The sequence below is a fragment of the Martes martes genome, assembly GCF_963455335.1.
Source record: "Martes martes genome assembly, chromosome: 6".
NCBI classification, from domain to species: Eukaryota; Metazoa; Chordata; class Mammalia; order Carnivora; family Mustelidae; genus Martes; species Martes martes.
This window is the reverse complement of record NC_137893.1, coordinates 34455059-34478836: the sequence shown is the minus strand read 5'-3', so window position 1 is coordinate 34478836 and position 23778 is coordinate 34455059.

Below are 23778 nucleotides of genomic sequence, written 5' to 3'. Positions count from 1 at the left end.
TTTGTACTTTGATCTGGCATTTCTTCCACAGTCACGGTCACAGCAACATACAAAATCAATCAGCAGAAAATGCTTATTTATGGCATCTATAGATTTCCAACAAATAGCTTATGAAAACACCTTTCATGTGGATAATGACTAGAAGTGAAAAATAGACTGATTCCCAGTAATTACAGCTTGGTGTTGCTTTAATCACCAGTAAGTAGTCTATCGTTAAGAAACCTACCCTAAAAAAGAAAGAAAGAAAGAAAGAAAGAAAGAAAGAAAGAAAGAAAGAAAGAAAGAAAACTACCCTGCCCAGAGCAGGTCAGGACACAAATTGTGACTAAAATGAGGAGATAAATGGGAAAAAGAAGAGATAGTTATCTTATTCCACCTTGTGTATTTCCCCTGTACCACACCACACTGTATCACATATGTGTGTGTCTTCTTATTTAAATAAAGGTATTGAAGGGACAGCTGATGAATAGCACGTTTGTATTCCAGGAACACTCTCTCATAGGTTTGGATTATATACAGATGAAAAATAGCCCATATGGCTTTTGAACAAAATGAATGGCTGCAAGCCCTGAAAAATGCTAGCAGAAAGGTTGGCATACTAAAAGGTTAATTAAAATTTGACTCTGCAGGACGGATACTTTTATTTATAGAACCTTGGGCTGATTTTCAGCAGCCATGTTTTCTTCTAATTAAAATAATATGAACAGCTAATAGCAATCAGCTTAAAGAACTGAATATTTTAGAGAAGGGATGATTCATAGGCTTTTCAATAACCATTTTACAGTAGGTGTCTCCACTAAAGAGCACATAAAACATTTGTATTCAGCCATTGTCTGGTTCAAATGTCAGGAAATACTAAGTTGGAAAAAATGAGGAGTGAATTATTTAAAGTGGCCTAAAATAAGTCATTGATATTATCATGTAAATTTGATATTTCCCTAAAGGTTTGGGAGTCATTCTCTGACATGGCATAACTTATAAATTCTGAGAAAGTGGGCCATTACAAGCATTACTTTAAAAAACAGGAACTTCTTTATACATTCACATAGATAACAAATTGGTAAATAACAATATTTAACAGAAGCAAAGTTTGTCATGGAAACATTATGTACACATTCAGGCAGACACAAAGATAGATCGATGATAGATACAAAGATAGATAGATCAATCGATCTAGATAGATACAATAAGAATCATTTCATCATAGTAATTTCCATAGGATTCGACATCCTTCTCGCCAAGGCATTGATAAAGAAACAGATTGAAATCTGAAGTGGAAAGATGGAAAGCATGAATAAGTAACTATACATAAGAGAAGTAAACTTTGTTTAAAAAGAAGAAGAAATGTATACTTCCCTGGTACGTGTACACGCCCACTGTGACAGAAACAACCAATCCATCCCCCCACTCCTCACCCTATTTCTCTTTTCCTCATCGTCCTCAATAATAAAACTTAAATTTCAGTTGGACACGTCACCTTTTAGAATCAAGACTCCACATCCCCACCTTCTACAGAGTGAAAGAGGACCAATGGCTTGGCCCTGGCCAGTGGAATGTAAGGGACAGTGGTGTCTGCATGTCCTGTGAAGTGTCCCTCCTCTCCTTTCCCCTTTCTGCTGACTGGGACATAGATGTCCATGCTCCAGACAGAGCGTCTTCTAAGGTGATGGGTGGACTTGGGAATGCAATGCTTGCAAGGCTGAGGATAAAGTGAAAGAAGCCAGAGACTCTTAGACTGTGGAGGGTCAAACCAGTCCTGGAATGCTCTTCCCAACTTGTACTTTAAAAGAGAAAGCAATTTCTACCTTTTAAACCCACTGTTGCTTGGTTTTGCTGTCCCTTTAGGGTGAACCAAATCCTAATTAAATACACTCGAAGATGTGGATTTATTCTAGAGAAACAAGTCAGGCAATACCTCCACACTTTAAGACATACTACTAAACTTTAAAAACCCAAGCAGAATCTCCATGGAGAGACAGAAGTGCACTAGACCAGTTATTCTCAACTTCCGTTGTGTATCAGAATCACCTAGAGAGCTTGTTAAAACACAGAAACCCCCAACCCCCAAAGATCTGATTCGGTAGGTCAGGGTGGGGCTGAGAATTTGCATTTCTAATAGCCTCCCGGGTGATGCTAATGCTGCCTGACTGCGCCCACACACCAGGTCTCACAGCTCCAGAACACACCTCCACCTCCAACATATGCGCATTCTGTAAGTCCTACAGCGAGATACAACTGCTCCTTGCCCTACCATCAGGATATTCTAATTTCTAAATGTCATGCAAAGCCACTTTTAACATCCTGGAATACCTTACCATGGACATAAAAAGCTCCATACTCTTATTATTTTAAATTGATTAGAGCTTACAAAATAAATAGTGAAATGAACATAATACAAAAATCATGTTTTTTAGTCATTATTTATTGTAATACATTTATTTCAAGTTCCATTTCAGAAATCAGGTAAAATATAAACAATCAAATTATAGAAAAGGGGTTTTCTGTGAGGAGTGGGTAATGTAATTATCTGACCATTTGTTTCAGAATCACCTAAGGGCACTTATTAAAAATGGAGATTCAAGAGGTGCCTGGGTGGCTCAGTCCTTAAGTCTTTGCCTTTGGCTCAGGTGGTGATTCCAGAACAGGATCGAGCCCTGCATCACATCTGGCTCCCTGCTCTGCAGGAAACCTGCTTCTCTCTCTCCCACTCCCCCTGCTTGTGTTCCCTCTCTCACTGTGTCTCTCTCTATCAAGTAAATAAATAAAATCTTTTAAAAAAAAAAAAAGCGATGGAGATTCTGAGCCCATCCTACACACACTGAATTGGGAGTACCTAAAGGCAGAGCCTAGGAATCTTTTATTTACAAGTTCCCCAGGGGATTCTGATGAACCCAGATGTTTGCTAATCACATCTTGTTGTTGAAGTGCCATCAGAGACACTCCTTCAGACTCCTGGAGGATATTTTTCAGCATGACTGAGCATGAAACAGACAACAAGAATGTCCTCCATAATGCTGCAGGGAAAAGCCTGAAACACACTTGTAGTAACCAGGGGGTGAGATGACAAGTATTACCAAACAAAATTATCTAAATAATGGAATTCTTCTATTGAACACTATGAGAAAGATACTTTTGCCACCAAATTCAAGTAAGGATATGAAATCCCACCCATGTAGTCATGAAAGGCGTTTTTTTCTAGGAGACCTTTTGCAGAAGACACTAGCAGAGATGTTCATATTGAGAAGAAAGCATAGAAAATCACATCTCTATTTTTTTCAACATTGCACAAACCTAAGCAGTAATAGCAAACATTTAAGATATAAGCCAACAGGTATATGAAAAGGTGCTTAGCATCACTAATCATCAGAGAAATGCAAATCAAAACCACAATGAGATACCACCTCACACTTTTAAGAATGGCTATTATCAAACAGAAAAGAGTTGACAAGCACTGAAAAGGTTTTGGAGAAAAGGGAACCTATGTGCACTGCTGATGGGAATGTAAATTGTTACGGTTACTCTGGAAAACTATATGGAGGTTCCTCAAAAAATTAAATGTAGAACTACCATATGATCCATCAATCCCACTTCTGGGTATATATCCAAAGGAAGTGAAACCATTACCTTGAAGAGATACCAGTACTCTCCTGTTCATTGCAGCATTATTCAGAATAGCCAAGATATAGAAACAATCTAAGAGATCATCAACAGATGAATGGATAAGATAATGGGATATAAAGATAGCAGAATATTTTTTTAATTTTTTTATTATTATTATTTTTTATAAACATATAATGTATTTTTATCCCCAGGGGTACAGGTCTGTGAATGGCCGGGTTCACACACTTCACAGCAATCACCATAGCACACCCTCCCCAGTGTCCATAACCCCACCCCCCTCTCCCGACCCCTCGACCCCCAGCAACCCTCAGTTTGTTTTGTGAGATTAAGAGTCACTTATGGTTTGTCTCCCTCCCGATCCCATCTTGTTTCATTTATTCTTTTCCTACCCCCCTAACCCCCCATGTTGCATCTCCACTTCGTCATATCAGGGAGATCATATGATAGTTGTCTTTCTCCAACTGACTTATTTCACTAAGCATGATACCCTCTAGTTCCATCCACCTTGTCACAAATGGCAAGATTTCATTTCTTTTGATGGCTGCATAGTATTCCATTGTGTATATATACCACATCTTCTTTATCCATTCATCTGTTGATGGACATCTAGTTTCTTTCCATAGTTTGGCTATTGTAGACATTGCTGCTATAAACATTCGGGTGCACGTGCCCCTTCGGATCACTACATTTTTGTCTTTAGGGTAAATACCCAGTAGTGCAATTGCTGTGTCATAGGGTAGCTCTATTTTCAACTTTTTGAGGAACCTCCATGCTGTTTTCCAGAGTGGTTGCACCAGCTTGCATTCCCACCAACAGTGTAGGAGGGTTCCCCTTTCTCCGCATCCTCACCAGCAAAAGATAGCAGAATATTATTCAGCCTTTAAAAATAAGGAAATCCTGCCACTTGCAACAACATGGATGAATCTGAAGATCATTATGTTAAGTGAAATAGGCCAGACAGAGATAAAAAACACTATATGGTACCACTTATATGTGGATTCTTTAAAAAATAATAATAATAAAAACTCAAACTCATAGAAACAGGAGAAAAGTGCTTGCCAGGGGTTGAGGGGTGGGGGAGGAATAGGGAGAAGTTGGTAAAAGGGTACAAATCTCAGTTATAAATTGAATAAGGTCTGAGGATCTAATGTACAATGTGGTGATAACACTACACTATACAACTAAAATTTTCTGAGAGAGTAGAACTTAAATGTTTTCACCAGATACAGAAGTAAATATATAAGGTGATGAATGTGTTAACTAATTCATTAACTCCATAAGGGGGAATCTTTTCACAATGTATATGGGTATCAAATCATGAAGTTGTACACTTTAAATAGCTTACAGTTTGGGGTGCCTGGGTGGCTCAGTTGGTTAATTGCCCAACTCTTGGTTTCAGCTCCTCATGATCTCATGGGTCATGAGATTGAGCCCCCTGTTGGACTTCCCACTCAGTGAGATGGCTGCTTGAGGATTCTCTCCCTCTGCTTCTCCCCCTACTTGTGCCTTCTCTTTTTCTCTCAAGTAAATAAACAAATCCTAAAAAATAAAATAATGTGAATAGCTTATAATTTTATCAATTACACCTCAATAAAGCTGAAAAAAAATCTTAAAAATTAAAACTTTTTCAGAAAAAAAAATATTAACCAGAGCAGTCAAAAAGCTGATTCTACCTCTTTAATACCCCTCCAATCCACCCACTTCTATTGAGTTCCAACCTCACTACCACAGTCTTGATCACCACCAAGTTTCCCCTTAATTTCTGCTATTGCTTTCTACCTGGGCTTCCTCTCTCAGCCTTGCTCACCTCCAACCAATGCTTCACACTGCCATCGGAATAACTCTTAGACACACATCAGATCACGACACTGTACCACGTAAAATCTTTCTGGACTCCTCATGGTCACGAGGACCAAGTCCAAATCCCCTAGCCTAGCAAAAGCCCCTTGTGCAGCTTCCCTTTCCTATGCCTCCAACATCATCCCTCGCCAACACCCTCTTCTCACTTTCAACACATCTAACTACTTGTAGTTCCTGTCTTGTGTCCCACACCCTCATCTTCAGGCTTTTTCCTCATCTTGGAAAGCCTTCTCCACAAATCTCTACTCACCCACACCTTTCCTCCCTGGAACTCCCACTCAGCTGTCAGGACTCTGTTCAGGTGTCACCCATTTCTAGAAGTCTCATCTGACACCCCACCTTGGATGGGGTTTTCTGTTGTTATCTCTGAAGTCATCTTTCTTCCTTCTTTCCCTCCTTTCCTTCCTTTCCTTCTTTCTCCTCTCTTCCTCGCTCTCTCCTTCCCTTGCTCTTAATATACATACTAAGTGAATAAAATTGCTATTTCTTAGCCCAAAATTATGAACTTCCAACTCCCAGTAAAGGTAAACACTTCTGGATCATAACTCACCTTTGATATATTTTTCACACTCTGCCATATGATTTGAGCAGTGGTGTCCTGAGGAAAACTAAGGAACAGAGAGTTTGCCTTAGTGCTCATACCATATAACTTTTAGGATCTCCCGATTTGTTTGTTTGTTTGTTTGTTTTAAAGACTGTATGTATTTATTGAGAGAGAGGGAGAGACAGAGAGCATGGGCACACAAGTTGGGGGGAGGGGCAGAAGCAGAGGAAGAGAGAGAACTCAAGCAGACTTCATGCTGAGCATGGAGCCCAACGTGGGGCTCAATCCCACGACCCTGAGATAATGACATGAGCCGAAATCAGGAGTTGGACACTTAACTGACTGAGCCACCAGGTGCCCCAGTGTCTCTCTGTCTTTACGCCTTCATTGAACCAGAACGTTTTCGTTCCCACAAGACACCTATTAACAGGACTATATACACACACGCATACACACACGTATGTATCAGTTTGTGCAGACATCAGGAAGCAACCAGATGAGCATGGCACATGGACCTTCGAAGGAGAGGCACTGGCAGAGAACAAGGTAAACCAGAAGATAAATGCAGAAAGAATTGCCTCAAAGGCACTACTGGACTCAATCCTATTTAAGATCTCAGCAGTATTCTATTATTGAGGTACCAGTCAGCACTTCCTTGTGCCACACACCCAGCCAGCCTATTATAAACAGCCCTAGGCCAGGAAGAGATGCAGTTTACTTAATTAACTTAGATGACCCAGAATCTCCACCCCCTGCCATCTCACCTGATTTCCACGTTTCTGTTTCGGCAAAATCTATAGCACTGCTCTGGCTCAGCTCTCTGTTAAACATTCACTGCTGGCATCCGGTCTTGGCTCCTTTCCACACATGCATACCCTAGGTCTCAAATACTGTATCTGATTCACTACCTGGCTTCTCCATCTTCCCTACATGTCCATGATTTCAGATTTTTATGCCTCATACCACTGTGGGTACATCAGCAGGAGATAGGTTTTCAAGCTAAGCCTTGGAAACACTGGTGTTTGGAACTTCATTTAACTTTTGGTGAACTCTACATACTTCATGCCACATTGCGGACTCAGTGGCTCTCTAAAAGTTCCAAGTTAAAAGAATCTCTTCAGGTACTGCCAAGTAGAAACACTGGAAAGGACCAGATAAAGCCAGCAGATTGAGGAACCCTATAATACTTGGGAGTGGTTCCTATTGGGATGAAATCTCTTACAAATACCTCATGGATTTCCTAATCCTTCTGTCACCTGGTCCATCATGCCTCATATGATTCTGGCAATATCCATATGATGGTATTGATGTTACTATGGTTTTAAATTACTTTAAATGTTTGATCAATATTGATTTTGAGCTACTTTTTTGTTATCAATATTAATTAATTTGGAATTTAAAAATTCAACTTTGCATTCGTTACTGGGATTTATTTCACTGATCCTTGCATAAGAAGAATAACTTTCTCTTTCTTAATCTTATAGTGTAAAATATAAACCTACATGATGAATGGAAATATTTTTCTCCTTATACTGGTCACCCTCTTAGAAACTATCATCTCTTTATAGTCTATACTTTGAAAAATCTCTTTGTTTTACAGTTCAAAGCGAATTCATCATAGAAGATGTCAGCTTAGAGCAGAGGGCAATAAATGCCTCTTTATCCAAAGACCAGGAAAAGCATTAATTATAACAAAATGCTTCAAACTTCCCTACTCTGCTTCAGAAATTCTCTTAGTTCTTTCCCACTGGGACACAATCTAATATTATGCATTCATATTTTGGCCTCTACTGTTAAAAAACTGATTAATAGTGATGTTCCTCAGACTAAATCTATCAAAAGTTTATTCCAGCACAAATGACAGATGATAGATTTAACCAGCAATACACCCACCTACACACACACACACACACACACACACACACACACACAATCCAGAGCTCATGGGATATTAAAATATATATTTAAGTGATGTATTCTCAAGTATGAAATCAGAGGACTGAATGCCAATGAAACTGTTTCTCCTTTCCTTCCTAGAAACTAAAATTTCTAAACTTAGAAATTCTAAATTTCTAAAACAATCTAAGTTTGCTGGTGGTATTTTTCCCTTTTTAATCTAATTTTTGACAGTCAAATTCTGAGGTAAGAGAAATAAGGCAAAATTTCTCTTTGCTTCTTTGCTGGTATTTGAGGAAGTTGTTGTAAATGTCAGTTGTCATAGCACCTGGACTGTGTTCCAAGGCTGTCTGTCTGTCACACTAGACTGCCTGTTACTAGCAAAACCTCCTCTCATTGCCTTAGCCATTCTTACACTGATAATTATATTGAGACTCTCAGTGCTGATCTATAAGCCAAATTTTTCTGGCTATATTTTTATTAGGGAAAATAAGGGTTTATGTTGAATTATTGAATCAAAACATGAAATAGATTGGTAATTTTGCTTAATTCTTTTTCACTCTTGTGACTAGAACTACTACCTCTTATTTTCCTTGATCCCATTAATACAGTTTGTTAATTTTTCTTTTTTGTTCTTTTTCTGCATTTTTGTCATATCTGTACAAGTTATTTTCATACTTCAAAACAAACATATCTCCATGGATTATGTGAAAGTAAAAAATGTTTTCAGTAAGGCCTTCTGGAAACTAAATGCTAATTCCCACATTACAATAAGAAATCTCAAAAGATGTAGGATCTACAGAAAACAAATACAAGCACAGAAGATTCATTTCTCTGAATATGCTAGCTTAGAAATATATAGCCACTTAGCTCAAGTTCAAGGAGGAGTTTTCTGTTCCCATTTCTAAATTCTATAGTGAATACAATTCCATGTAAGTTCATTTTCATGGGGAAAAACTGCACAGTCATTGGGGACCACTTGAGTATCATTAAAAAAAAAAAAAATCAATCCAGAGGAATAACTGAGTTAGTGGTAATAATCATAACCATAAGTCAAAATAATGTCACTGATAATCTTCTAACCAAGAACTATAGGTTGTATTTCTGTTAAAGGCGTTAAGAAATCCTTATGTGGGGGCATCTGGGTGGTTCAGTGGGTTAAAGCCTCTGCCTTCGGCTCAGGTCATGATCCCAGGGTCCTGGATCGAGCTCCGCATCAGGCTCTCTGCACGGCGGGGAGCCTGCTTCCCCCCTCTCTCTGCCTGCCTCTCTGCCTACGTGTGATCTCTGTCTGTCCAATAAATAAATAAAATTTAAAAAAAAAAAAAAGGAAGAAATCCTTATGTGGCCTTCAAGTACTGGGGAAAGAGATTGTGAATCTATCTTTTCCTCTCCTCCATACCTTCTCATTTCCAAGATTAGTAGGCAAACGAGCCTCCCATTCTTTGTGTCTGAGGCTATCTCATTGAGTCCTGTGTGACTGAAGCTAAAAACTTCAGCAGAATGATTATACTCAAAGAGCACTGTCATGATCAATAAATAGACAAAGCAAATTTAATGTCAGTCTCCCCATGGCAGTAAACTCGCCCGAGTTATTTGAGTAAATCAGAGCCATTTATTTAACAAATATTTACAGAAGGCCTATTTTTCGTCAAGTTATTTGCTAACTCCTGGGGCTACAAAATCCGATACGTTAATTTTCTGCCCCCATTGAGTTTTCCATATATTGGGAAACACAAATCAATGAATTGTCTGACAATCAGGGTCACCCTGTAGTCTCTATTAAGTTGTGAGAAAGTGACACCTGTGAAGTCAGATTAAATTAAGTTTCAAATTTTCCCTCTGCCATTCACTGGCTGTGTTACTCTTAGAAAGTCATTTAACCACTTTGAGCTTTAAGCTTTACATCAGTAAGAGAAGGATAACAATATCTTGCAAGAGTATTATGGAAAATCTATTTAGTTAATAAACTAAACTTTCTTGACATGTACTATGTGCTGGGCACTTTTCCAGATCCCTGGAATATACCATAAACATAGCAGAGATCCCTGCCCTTGTGATGGCTTGAAATTCAAGAATATTGCCTGCTACTATTCAATAATAACTAGTCATTACTATAGTAATACAACGTATTTAGTAATTTTAATTCAAAAAGAATTAAAAAAATGTTTATGCTTTCAGATTTTACAATCAACAATAAATCAGACAAATACAAACTGAAAATAAGGCACCTAAAGATACAAAATTTAGAGCAAGCAATACATCCAAGGCAGAAATGTATCTGTTTCAAATAAATACCAGGAATATGAATTTGAGTAGAGTATTGAGATTTATACTCAGTTACAGGGAAATAGTCAGAGGAATTCAATCTGAGCTTGTGTGGTGAGAAGAAGGTTACTGTCTCACATCTAATCAACCCAGGAAGGCCAACCAAACCAGGTTACTCTCTGTTCCAGAGGCTGTACATTGTCTAAAGCACCAGCTCCCTCCCACCTCTACTGAGCTAGCTGCTGTTGCTGCTGGAAGTCTAGCTGACTGGCTATGGAGACTAACACTATGTCTTCAATATGATACCACCCCTCTAGGAGACCAACCAGCTGCTTTGATAACAAATTTGTTATTTCAGATCTTGTCTACCTCAGCAGGGCAGCAATTCACCCTTTAACAAAATTAGCACATATTCTGGGTCTAGTTTTGCTCTCCTTGTAGGGAGTCCCTTTACCAGCATCACTCTGTAAGGGCTTACAGAGTGTTTATTGTCATGGGATCTCTTGTATTGTCACTACAGTCCAAGGGACCCACTTCAGAGGAAAGACAGCATGATGATGAACATACACACAGACTGTCCTGGTCCTACCACAAGCTTCATCACTCCAAAGTTCCCCTCCTAATTCAACATTGTAATGGCCCCTTAACAGTAAAGCTGAGGTCCCAGCTTGTGTGTGCAGGGCTGTGGTGCAGTGTGCGCACTGTACCAATTTTACAGTATTGTGCCCCTGGTCTGGGAACCAAAGTGTAGATCTAGGGGTGGTTTTTCTAAATGTCACTCCCGGTAATCCACTAGGAGGATTCACACTTCTTGTTCCCACATCTTTTGACTCTGCTGATTGGCTCTGCTTCCTGGGAGTAGAGGGGGAGGTACTTCCATCAGGGGCACAGCAAAGATTCCACTCAATCTAAATTTATGTCTTATGCCTGGCATTTTTTTTTTTAATGCCTGGCCATTTTAAGCTCCTCGTGCCTGAAGACCACAAGGCAAAAACAAAGATTTGCTATACTATATTAACAAGAGTGATTGATAATCAGCTACTCCCTGATTATCATGAAGAGATAGAATTGCTGTTAGATCATGGGCAGAAATTCCCCCGACTTTCTCGTGGGACTCGTGAAGGACTCAGCAAAGTCATTGATTTCCCTCTGAGCACTTCCATATATGGAATTAATGGACAACTGTAGCAACAATTGCCTTACAGGGGTACAAAAACCACAGTCTCAGATCCCTTGGGCATAAAGATCTGGGTTGCCCCACTCACTAAGCATTCTAAATCAACAGAAATGCTGGCTGAGGGTAAGGAATATATTGAATGGGTGGTAAATAAAGTAGGTGATGAGTATGAATGGTGGCCTCAACATCAGCAGCAGCATGACAAAGTATAGCTTGTCCTACAAACCCTTCTGTGTAAATCATTTTTGATAGAAATTTTGAGTGTTGGCCAACCTGAAGAAGACTGGACAGAGTGAAACTTAATAGGAACAAGAGTGTCTCTAAATGATGAATGGATGGAATGTAGCCAAAGCTGTCAATACCCTGGTGTTCCTGACTTCCAGACACCAGTATCTCCATCTGTCTGACAGTTTTTTCCAAAGCCTTGGGAGAAAGCATCGGGCCAGAAGCAACAAGGAATCAACACCATCTGGGAACCATTGTCCAACCATTGACAGAAATAAGGTAGCCCCTTTCCTTCATGTGCTTCTTCTATACCATATTCCAGAGTTTTCCTTTGGAATTAAGCTCTGTTAGCTCATAGTAATAGCTGGTTGATAGCACACCTATTTTTGCAATATTTCTTACTGTTTCATTCTTCATTCTCTTGCCAGTGTATCCTGCACTTTTCAAACAAACTGCTTGCACTGAAATCCTTTTCAGGTCTCCTTCTGGGGAATCCAAATATTCCTACCAGTCCCACAACACTCCCTAATACCTAGACTCTAAGATCCTTAAAGGCAAAGAATAAGTTGTTAAATATATCTCCTGCCCCTAACCCAGTGCCTCACATATAAATTCTAGTTACTATTTATTCTACTTGCACTACATTTTTCTCTTTTAGCTTCTTTTGGACTAACTAAATATATCTAATTCATTAAACCCCACAACTAAGAGTATGGTTTATATATTCTTTTACTATTACTGTGCAACTGAACCCTTATCTGTGAATTATAACCTGACTACTTGATTTAATAAAGACTTATTCGTGTATATTTCCTTTCTTAAACATTTTTAATGTCATTTTTGTGTGTTTTAATTTTAAATATATTTAAGATCTCATAAGACATTATTATTATTATTCCTTCTAAGATAATATTCATTTCTATTTACCTAATATTTATTCCTTCTGATACCTTTCATTTCTTCTTTACCTCCAACATTCCATCTATGGTCATTTACCTTTTGTCTTATTATCCCCCTTTGGAATTTCCTTTACTGTAGGTTTACTGTTGATGAAGTTTCAGTTTCTGTTTCTATGATAGTCTTTTTTGTCCTCCCTTAGGAAGAATATTTCCTTTGGGTATAGACTCTATGTTGGTAGTTATTTTTTTCCAACACTGTGAAGATATTATTCCTTTGTCTTTTGAGAAGCCAACTGTCAGTTTGATAGTGTTCCTTTGAAATGATATAACTTTTTCTCTGGTTTCTCCTAAGATTTTACCTTTGTCTTCATTTGTAATGGTGTTACTGTGTGGGATTTTCCTCATACGTACCTTGTTTGAAAACTTATACTTTTGCATCCATGATTTGATATCTTTCATCAGCTTTGGAAAATTTTCTCTTGTAAGTCTTCCCAGATTTCTTCTGCCCCATTCTCTCAGTCCTCCCCACCAAAGACTCTAATTGCAGACATTTTATCTGCATGTCACACTCATAACATCTTCTCTCCCACTGTTGCATCTTCTCCACCTTGTATCTCTTTGTTTCACTTTGCATCTTTCTTCTGACCTATTCTCCAGCTCACTTTTTTCTTTGAGAACTGCTTCCAATCTGCTGTTAAAGCCAAAGATTGCATAATTAATTTTATTTATTTTGGTTTTTAGTTTTAAATTTCCATTCAGGTATTTCATTATTTCTCGTCCTCTAGTTAAATATGTCAACTTGTCATTGAATGTCTTAAAATATTAATACAGTACCTTTAAAATTTGTGTCTGCCAACTTTAATATCTACATTTTGTTTGGACATGTTTAGTTTTTTTATTGGTTTTTATTTAGTTACCTTTATGTTTTGTTACTTTTTAATCAAGTGTTGCAAATTATAGGTAGAACTATCTAGAGATCATTTGAACATATGATAGTTTTTTTCTTCAATCAAAATTTATTTGCATTTTCTCTGCTGGGAATAAGTCTATGAAAATATCCCCTTAATCCAAAATGATGTGAAGGTGAGGTCAGACCTTGCAAGAGCTAGTTATTGATATTTTCACCCTTCCTCCTAACATGTAGTTCTTCAGGGTTTCAACTGAAAGCCTAGTTTGTTTGTGAGTACACTTCCTTGTTGCCCAATTTCAGTATTTTTTCTGCTAATTCTATGAGTGTGATAGAAGTTCTATACAGCTTCCTAGGCTCTCAGTCACTGTTTTCAAACTGACAAGTGCATGAAGGGAAAAAGCAGGACTGACCCAATGTCTGACATACACTTCCCTGGGCTTCTCTTTTCTTCATGTCTTAATCTGTCCAGTCCTCTCTACCAAGGCAGCTCTGCAATGCCTTCAATCAGATCTTTGGTTCTTACCTTTCTAACTCTTGTCTTTGTTTAACAAATCTGTTTAGGTGTTCTTCATTTGTCCAAATTAGCTAGCTCACCATTTTTGGAATCAGAAGTCTTTCAAATAGCGTATTATTAAAAAATAATAAAGAAAAAATGCTCCAAAACCCAAAGAGTAGCAGAAAGTGTTGTCTAAGGAAAGTTAAATATGTTAAGTAGGTGACCAAAAGTTAAAGAAATCATCTATAAGAGGAAGAGAAGTTTAGCAGATGCAAATGATGATCCCTGAAAGACAAATATGAAATACTCAACCTATAAAGCAAGAATTCCAAAATAAAATGGAAGAAAGGGAACAGTTAAAGAGCAAAAAAAGCTGATCAAAAAATGTTCTTCTTCACTAAAGAAAACCCTGAGTCTGCAAATCAAAAGATTAAAAAGCTCAGAGTTCTAAGAATAATCAATGAGAAAAATATATATTTAGATGTGTTCTGATAAAATGTCTGAACACAGAGATTGGAAAAAAGGAAATAGGAAAAGATTACATGCACAAAGAGAGTAAATCCAGTCTTTGTTACTGGTATGAGAAGAATGATTATTTCATGAAGTTATCACTCATTGTTTCCTTACATAAAAGATACTGAAATTTATGTTCATTTGCATCTTTACAATAATAAAAGCTTATACTTTTAAATTGGTATCTAAGTACATCCAAAATTTCTTTCGATTGACTACTGCTTGCTATCTACTTAGTGGTTGTGTTTGGAAAAAGCTATCATCTTCTTTGTTGCCAAGTTCATCATGGGAAGCTTAGGAATAATGCCTTCATCTACCACAATATATGATGATTTCATATTGTTCTCAATTTCCTTATGATGCTTTGTACTTACACTCTGTTCATGATTGTGCTTCACACATCCAGGTTTCAAAGAGAAATATATTTTTAAAAATTTTGAAAGGTAAATGAGGACACTTAAGTAAGCTAAAGAAGGACAAGTAAAATAAAAGGCAATAACTAAGGCCATTTTTTTTGAAAAGGAAACTCATTTTGATTGGAAATTCAAGAGAGCAAAGTCCTATGTTTATAAATTAACATGTATAACATGTATTGAAGCACAATTTCAGCACAAATTTTAATTGATCAATTGATGGAGTTGAGTTTGGTAGGTTGGTAATTAATTAAAGCAGAGGAATGAAGCAATGCTCCATGAAGTGGTGAATTTTATTAAAAAAAAAAACAAAACAAAACAGCTATATGGACCCCCACAGACTTAGTAAACTATGACACAGCCCAACTCCTCTACGTGACAGACTTGCAAAAGCTATGAGAGTGGATGGCAAGAGCATATGTTTTTAACACTATGGCATACTGCACTTTGTTTCAAGTTTTCCATATACTCCCTGTGTATTTTTATGTAATTTACCTCTTTCTCTGCCCCTAATCAAATAAACACACACACACACACAATGTACAATGTACAAAGATATGTACAGAACTGGGATTCTGCTGATTTCTTTGTAAATATACATGAGAACAAAGACTTGACAATATTTCCCTAAGTCTTCAGAGAAACAGCATTCCCGTAAAACAAACCATCATTTGCTGGCTAAGATAACCTTAGGTAAGGAATACCCTAGGAGAATGTAACCTCAGTTCAAGAAATCTCACTCTAAATAATTTGTGTTAAAAAGGCTAGGAAATAATGCTAAATATAAAGCCTAAATAGGGCTCAAATGATTGAAACATCATTGTGCAGGTTTATGAGCGTAATAATTAAGTACAACAATGCTAGAATGAAACTGCTTCGGTTTGAATTTTAGTTTTTCAGTAAACATTCTCTCATTTTTGGGAGAATTGTTCAATAGAGAGAAGGAGCTTCAAATATGGTATAAAAAGTCAAAAATAGCCACTAGTATAATAAAAGTAGGGAGTAGACTCTCCAACTCACCAGAGGAGAAAAACAAGCCAACACACTGAGTCCAAATTGGAACACAGAAAAGAAAAAGAGAAACTAGCAAGTCTGAAGAACATAAAAGCCTATAATAAGTAAGTCAGAACAAGGTATTTTCCTCATCTTCGTCCCACTTCCCCCATGTTCCATTCCTGATTTCTAGAAAGTGCCAGCTCTCTTCTGGCTTCCTGTTACATATGTAAGCAAGGAGAAGAAAAGCAGACATTTGGTATTACAACTAAAGCTAGAGAAAGAAACCAGGGTGCTCCTAGCATAAAAGTGCGCAGGACATATGCACTATAATATGTCCGAGTAATACGTGTGTTTGCTTTGCAGCTTCCCCTTCCATGCAGTCCAAAGTACAGCTGCCCCCACCCACACAATTCCAACCCTATCTAAAAGAGAAACAGAGAGAATTGAATAATCATTCCCCTGAGACTGAGTTAAAAACAGGGCCTAGGGGTAGCTGGGAGGTGAGAAGAGAAAGCAGAGGAGGTCAAAAAAAAGCAGAGGTTTTGAATTTCCCAATAACTATGAGACTGGAAACCCATAAGGGAGCTCCAGAGTTGAGCCTAAAAAACTGGAGGCATTCCTAAATCCCCTGGACTCTGTAGGTTGGAGTGTCTGACTCAAGGAGACACTCCAATACAGACACAGACACAGAAGTGTTACTTTACATATCCCTCTGAATCCTATAAGCATTTGGTCAGCCAAGAGTAAGAACATTTAACAGTGAAAAGTTCCACCCTGTCTAGGTGCTAGGAAGGATACTAGAGTCTCAAACATACAAAAGTATGATTTTTCTGATAAATCAGTATGTATCTTTGTGAAGAACATCTTCTTTCATTTGCTTACAGGCCTCTGAAAAGAGTTTGTCTTCTTAGTAACTATGTATCCCCAATATTAACACATAGCTCATTCCCTGACCCCTTTTTCAAATGTTCAACAATTGGTCATTCAACTCCACTGAGTAGAGAGGCTTCCAGTAGCCAGGGAAACCGGCTTAGAGAGTCCAGCATTCTAGGATGTTAAATGGTCTGCCATCCATCTTGAGATGCTCCTTTGGGTCAGCATGACCTGTCCTGAATTCCTGATACTTTTTTCTGTATTAGCAACAAATCTCTATCCATTAGAAGGCAAAACTACATATGGTGCCAATGTCTTGATGTTTTAATTCTTCACTTTCATTGCACTCCACAGTGTCAAGGCAACTGATTGAAAATGCTTCCTTGGGGTGTCTGGGTGGCACAGTTGGTTGAGCATCTAATTCTTGGTTTCTGCTTAGGTCGTGATCTCAGGGTCATGACCTCAGGATCATGAGGTCGAGCCCCGTGTCTGTTTCCATGCTCAGCAAGGAGTCTCCTTAAGACTCTCTCTATCCCTCTCCCTTTTCTCCTCCCCCCTGCCACACTCTCTCTCTCTCTCTCTCTCTCTCTCTCAAATAAATAAAAAAATATTTTAAAAAGAAAAGAAAAGAAAATTTTTCTTTATGCTGTCTATGGCCTTAAGTGAGACTCTCTGCTCTAGAGTTGTCAAAATTCCAATGTTTTTGAATTTATGTTATTTAGTTTCTTGGATCTATTCACCATGACTAAATGCAATCTAGTGTCATGGACTGGATCCTGAAGCAGAAAAAGAACATAGTGAAAAAGCTTGTGAAATCTAAATGAAGTTTAGAATTCAGTTAAAGTGAAGTACCATTAGTTTTTTGAGATATGTACCATGAATGATCAGTTGTTAACCTTAGGGGAAATTGGGTAAGAGGCATACAAGATCTCTATGTATTATCTTTGTCTTTCATTTTCTGGTAAATCTAAAATTACCCCAAATCAAAATTTTACTTTTTTTTTTAATCCTTTACTCATGAGGTCCAAGAAGTAGGGAGTTAGAGACCTAGATAGCAATTGCAGAAAACTACTAAAATAAGCCACTCCCTTGTATATACTAAAAGATTTTGAAGGAAAGATAGCAGCCAGTAGCAATGGCAGATCTTCAGTCAAGATCTTCTGAAGAAGACTTATATTTAGTCTGCTCTTAAATTTCATGTAAAAATTTTATAGTACTCTGTTTTATTAAATTAATCAACTTTCTTCTAGTAATGAAGACAGTGACAACTTTTTTCTTTTATGTACAAATGTCCTTAAGGGGCAAAATCAACACAATAATTCAGAAGAACAGGACCTATTCACCAGGTTCTATTCATGAATGAAATCTCTTATAGTCATCTCATCTCACTAATGGGACTCTCAGGCATGGCCAATATAACAGAAAGATCAAAACTGTCTATAAAGCAATAAATGTAAATGGGTTAAATTCCCCCCATCCAATCACAAAATGCTTAATTTGGAACCAGAAAGAATAATAAACTAAATACATTTTATAAGAAAATAATCATGCTGAGAGATTTCTGTATGAAAATGGCAAAATAAGTTCATACACTGAAAACTGTCTCTGTCTCAGAGATATACAAATGATAGAAAAGTAATATAAAAGAGAAAAACAAGCAACTTAACAGTTAAACATGATGGACTAGAAATGGACAGAAAAACAAAATACTGTGAGGAGACTGAAGCCACAGAATGGCTGGACTTTGGGCCAGAAGCTGATACTGGGGACAAAGGAAACTCAAAAATTCCACATAAAACTAATGCCAGGCTCACTTTGAAACCAGCGTCTATGTTTTGGCTATGCCAACTCCTGAAAGAAAGCTGAATGCTGTCTAGGATTATAGTCCAAATTAGGGAGGCAGAGGATTTAGAACAGTCCCTAAACCAGGATCTAAAACCAAGGAACTTTCTCTCCCCCACCACATTAACTCTGTATTCACCATCTCCAATATCATCACAGGACACTGGCTTTAAAAGGATTATGCGACCTTGTTCTAGACTAGAACAAACGTGCTAAGTGGAGGCAGCAGCAAAACCACTCCCCAGAGACGGATAACAAAAACAAGTAAGAGAAAAAAAACTGTCACATACAAGGGGAGGGATTATACGTGGCATGTGAACCAAGGGACAAAAACCTTGAGGGTCATCTTAGAAGTCTGCCCGTCACATGTGTATTATAGATTATTTGGGGAGGGAGGCAAACATACATTTTTAAAATTTTTTAAAGACTATATTTATTTTTTTGAGAGAAAGGGAGAGAGCACAAGTGGTGGAGAGGAGTAGAAGGAGAGGGAGAAGCAGACTCCCCACTGAGCAGGGAGCCCAATGTGGGGCTGGAATCCCAGGACGCTGAAATTATGACCTAAGCTGAAAGCAGATGCTTAACCAACTGAACCACCCAGGTGCCCTGCATGTAAATTTTTTTAGTTAAGATGCTAGAAATATAAAATATAGCAATTGGAATGAGAAATAAAATGGGATAAACTTTATAGTGTACACAAATTGAGAATTAACAAGTAGGAAGACATTACTGAGAAACTCACTGGAATGCAGAGCATAATCATAGAGATTTATAAAAACACAAAAGACTAAGATTAAAACTTATTTGTGGGTTGATAATAAAGGGTTATACTCAAAAACTTTAAACAACTTTAATAATATGGTAAGGAATTTTTAACAGATAATTAAAGCATAACACGGTCCCTGTAGTTAAGAGAAATATGAAATAATGAATAAATGTAGTAAATGTAACTAATATTAACTTTAATCTTAGAGCATAGAATAACCCAGTTCCTGCAATCTGACAGACTGTTAATAAAAAAAAAATCATTCCAAATACAAAGGCCCTAGAAATGAGGGATAAAATTTAAAGTATGAGCTCATTAGTGGCCTACAGAGAGTGAGGAGAGTGAGGATGCTGGACCCTGGCATAGAATAAAAGAGTGTGAAGATTTAAGGAGAGAACATTCAAATAAAACTACCATATGCAATCTGTGTAGCCATCTCTAGCCATTCCTCTTGCTGGGACCCAGAGGACATTGCCTTTACCAACGTATTAACAAATGTATTGGTGTGGGAAAGACCAACATTCTCAAAAAGCTTTATGGTGGCTGTTCTCTATAAGATAGACATGACGTTGCAGATGCTGTCATAAAATTGGGCTCCCTAGTTTCATTTCCAGATGGATAGCAACCAGGTGGCACTGTTTAATCACTAGAGACTTGCTGTGTGCAATTACTATAATAAGCCAATGGGGTGGAGCAGTAATCAAAGTCTTTTAACCTAAAATGATCTCTGGTGGTGGCTAATTGAGTATGAAAATTCTGAGGGATAAAAAAATGGGCGGACATTAAAATACTGCTTGACAAATAAAAGTGAAAAAATTCTAGGTTTAGTGGCATAAACTTAATGCGAGGCACTTACAGCAGGGATAAAAGACCACTTAAGTGGTTCCTAAATTTAAGCCAGTTCTCAGACCCAGAGTCCCTTGATGGGGGCTTAAGGAAGGCCCTCCACGTGCCACACATGTTTATTAAACACGTCCTTCAAGCCTTCCCCAGAGGCACATATGACCGTGCACCAGGTTGTCTGTGCACTGGAGAAAGGGGAATACTCAGACATTCAGGGGTTAACAGATACTACCCTGAACTCATGTTCACCCCCAAAGCCTAAAATGCCACCATGGTCAGAGAGTCAGAGGGGCTTCTGGAGGTAAGGTGATAGTTGGAGGTTTGGCCCAAGTCCATCTCACAGTTGATCCACTGGGACTGCAGACCCATTTTTGTGGCTCTTTTCCTCCAAAATGGGGTGTCCACACATTAGTTCTATAATGCAGAGTGTGAGGGCCATTACAGAAAAAGGCCCTTTTATGTCTCCCTCATTATTGAAAGCAATACTGTATCCCTGTATGGTGCAGAGACCTTGTGATCAGGAAGTAGTAAAAGAAGATGCTTTTGAAATGCACATACATGCCTAAGGGAGGTGAATGAAACCCCTTGAAAAGTCAGAGACCTACCACACAGATGAAATTTCTAGAGAAGCAGGGGTCTCTGGGAGGTTGGCACTTGGCACTCCCACCATCAGAGACATGAAAGATGCAGAGGTAATGATTCCTATCATATCCTCCTTTTACTCCCCTATTTAATTAGTGCACAAGCCAGATGTATGTTCAGGGATACTTACGCATTATCGTAAAATTAATCAGGTTGTGACACCAATTGCAGCTAGCATTCCCAATGTGGTATCGTCACTGGAGCAAATCATCACAGCCCTTGGCACCTTTTACGGAGTCATTGACCCAGCAACATTTTCTTTTCTACACCAGGTAATAAAGAAAATTAGAAGTGATTCACCTTCACTCTTTTACCTCAAGGCTATATGAGCCCTTGGTTATCAGTCTGATGTCCTAGAGGAACCTTGATTGCCTTGGTGTTCCACAGAATATCATGCTGGTTCATTACACTGATGATGAGATGTTAATTAGACCTGGGGATCAGGAAGTAGTAAAAGAAGATGCTTTTGAAATGCGCATATATGCCTAAGGGAGGTGAGCGACCCCCCCCCCCCGAAAGTTCAGAGACCTCCCACACAGGTGAAGCTTCTAGAGGAGCAGTGGTCTCTGGCAGGTCTGCACTTGGCATTCCCACCATGAAGAAAGAGGCACAGTGCTTGGTGGATTTTTTTCAGATTTTGGAGAGAATATATTTTGAATATGCTTCCCCAACCCATTTGCAAGGTTATATATAAAACTGTCTGTTATATACTGACTATGTGACCAGGACTGCCCATCGTGAACTAGGCCTTATTTGATGTGGCAGGTGCACTCAAAACTAAGCTCCAGAAGTTCTACACAGCAAAAGTAAATTGCATGAGTCAGTGAATCACTAATGGTTATAGGTTAATGGCTATGGTTTGCCTCGCTAGTCAGGGACCTTTAGAAAGGTGAAGATTGATGACAATATCTGAAGAAAAGGTATAAGGATGAATATGGTGGCCATGAAAATGCATACCCAGCTCTCCTGCTTTCGGGAGCATAACTGACTTATGGCTCAAGCTATTGCTTTTCTGGATCTACCACCACCTTCCTGTCCAGGCCACAATCCCCATGGGCTGCACTAACCCAGTGGCATTGCGAATGGGCTTATGGATATAGACCCCTTCCTGCAGATACAAGACCTTTTCAGTGGAATACTCAAGGACTCTCTATAAGCCTACACAAATTTTCTGGAATTACACTGCAGTCTGAAACACTTTATACACATTGCTCCTTCCTTCTCACTCTCTTTCAGAGACATCAAGACTGTAGTGAAGGCTTTCTTCACTGTCTCTAGTTCCCTCCCCTTTTTTCCTCATGGATCTATTTCCCTAATAAATAGCTTGCATTTTATAGAAGGCTATATTTTAATATCCTGATATTCAAAGATATCAGTTCATAATCCCAGAAATCTGTAAATGTACCTAATTTGGGAAAAGGGTCTTTGCAACTGTAATTAGTTAAGGATTTGGAGATGATGGATTGATTACCCCGGTGGGTCCAAATGCTATTACAGATGCCCTCAAAAGAGGGAGGATGAGCAAGATTTGACATAAATGCAAGCAGAAAAGACAATGCGAAGATTAGCAGTGAGAAAGAGAGAGAGAGAGAGAGGCCTGAAGATGCTGGTAATGCAAAGGTGTGGTAGAAGTCACCAGAAGCTGGAAGACGCAAAGAACAGATTCTCCCCTAGAGCTCCCAGACAGACTGTGGTTCTGCTGACGGCTCGATTTCAGCCAGGGAACCTGATCTCAGAACTTCCGGCTTCCAGAACTGTGAGAGAATAAGTGTGGTTTTTTTTTTGAAACTACTAAATTTATGGTAATTCGTTAAAGCAGCCATATGAGACCAATACATATGTCTAATTCTGTTCTGGCCCCTGCTTCCTGAGGACCTGAACAAGCACAGTTGGTGTCACTTGTGATCCAAGAAAAGAGGCAGTAAGATAGGTTTGGGGAATGTGGTCTCTCACTGCTCCACAGGCAAAGATGACGCCATCCTGAGTAGTATATGGGACGTGAATAGTCCCTGGCATAAGTCAGCCCCATTACTAACAGTCCTCAATAGTGACCCAAAAGGCATTTGGAAGATAAGGAGGAACGATACTTACAAAGACAGCCGAGTTGGTTGATTACAGGTAAATTTTACTGTTAACTACAAAAGATTAACAAGAAAAGCGCTTTGAAAAAGCAGTTAAAGGCTAAGTGTGAGAGCCGTTGGCCTGTTTAATAGCTTACAAAGTGGAAGAGAAGACACAGTTGAGCAGGAAATCGAAGCTTTGAAAGTTAGAGTGTCAGAGCTCCATAAATGATTAAATACTCAGTCAAGGAGGGTCTGTTGTCCTCAAGTCAGGGCCCTAGGCAGAAAAACATGGGACCCTGACTCCCAGGTCCCTGTGCTAGAAGAAGCTGCAGAGACCTCTCCCATGCAAAGCAACAGGTATACCTCTCAGAAACTGCCTGCACCTCCTCTCATGGTTGCCAGCCTGATGGCTAGGGTTACATCCCAGCCTCACCTGTGTGGGCCACACTGGGCCTACCAAAGGAAAGAAATTATATACCCAAGAAGCTGCAAGAATTAGCTATACCTCACACCAGCAGGAGCCAGAAGACTGAATCAGGTTTTGGATTTAGAGGGAACCTAATAAATGGAGCTGGAATTTAAGACTGGATTTAAAAAAAAAAAAAAAAGATTTATTTACTTGGGTCACTTTTCCACAGCAAGAGAGTAACAAGTTGGCAGGAAGTTCAAGGAGTGGTTACTTTTGTTGCCAGAGTGGCTCCTGGAAGTCTAAGAAGAGTAATGGCCCCCACTGAATGAGGTGGGAATGTCTGACTTGCCTGACAGGTAGTAAAGAATAAAGGGTCTCAGAGAGGTGGGTGAGCTGGAAGAAAATGTATCAGTTAAGACCAAAATACTCATCAGAGAATCATGTTCCAATGGAAGAACAGGACAGCAAACATTGTGCCATTCAGCAAGGCCATGAAGAAAGCACTGATGAGAAGGATGCCAG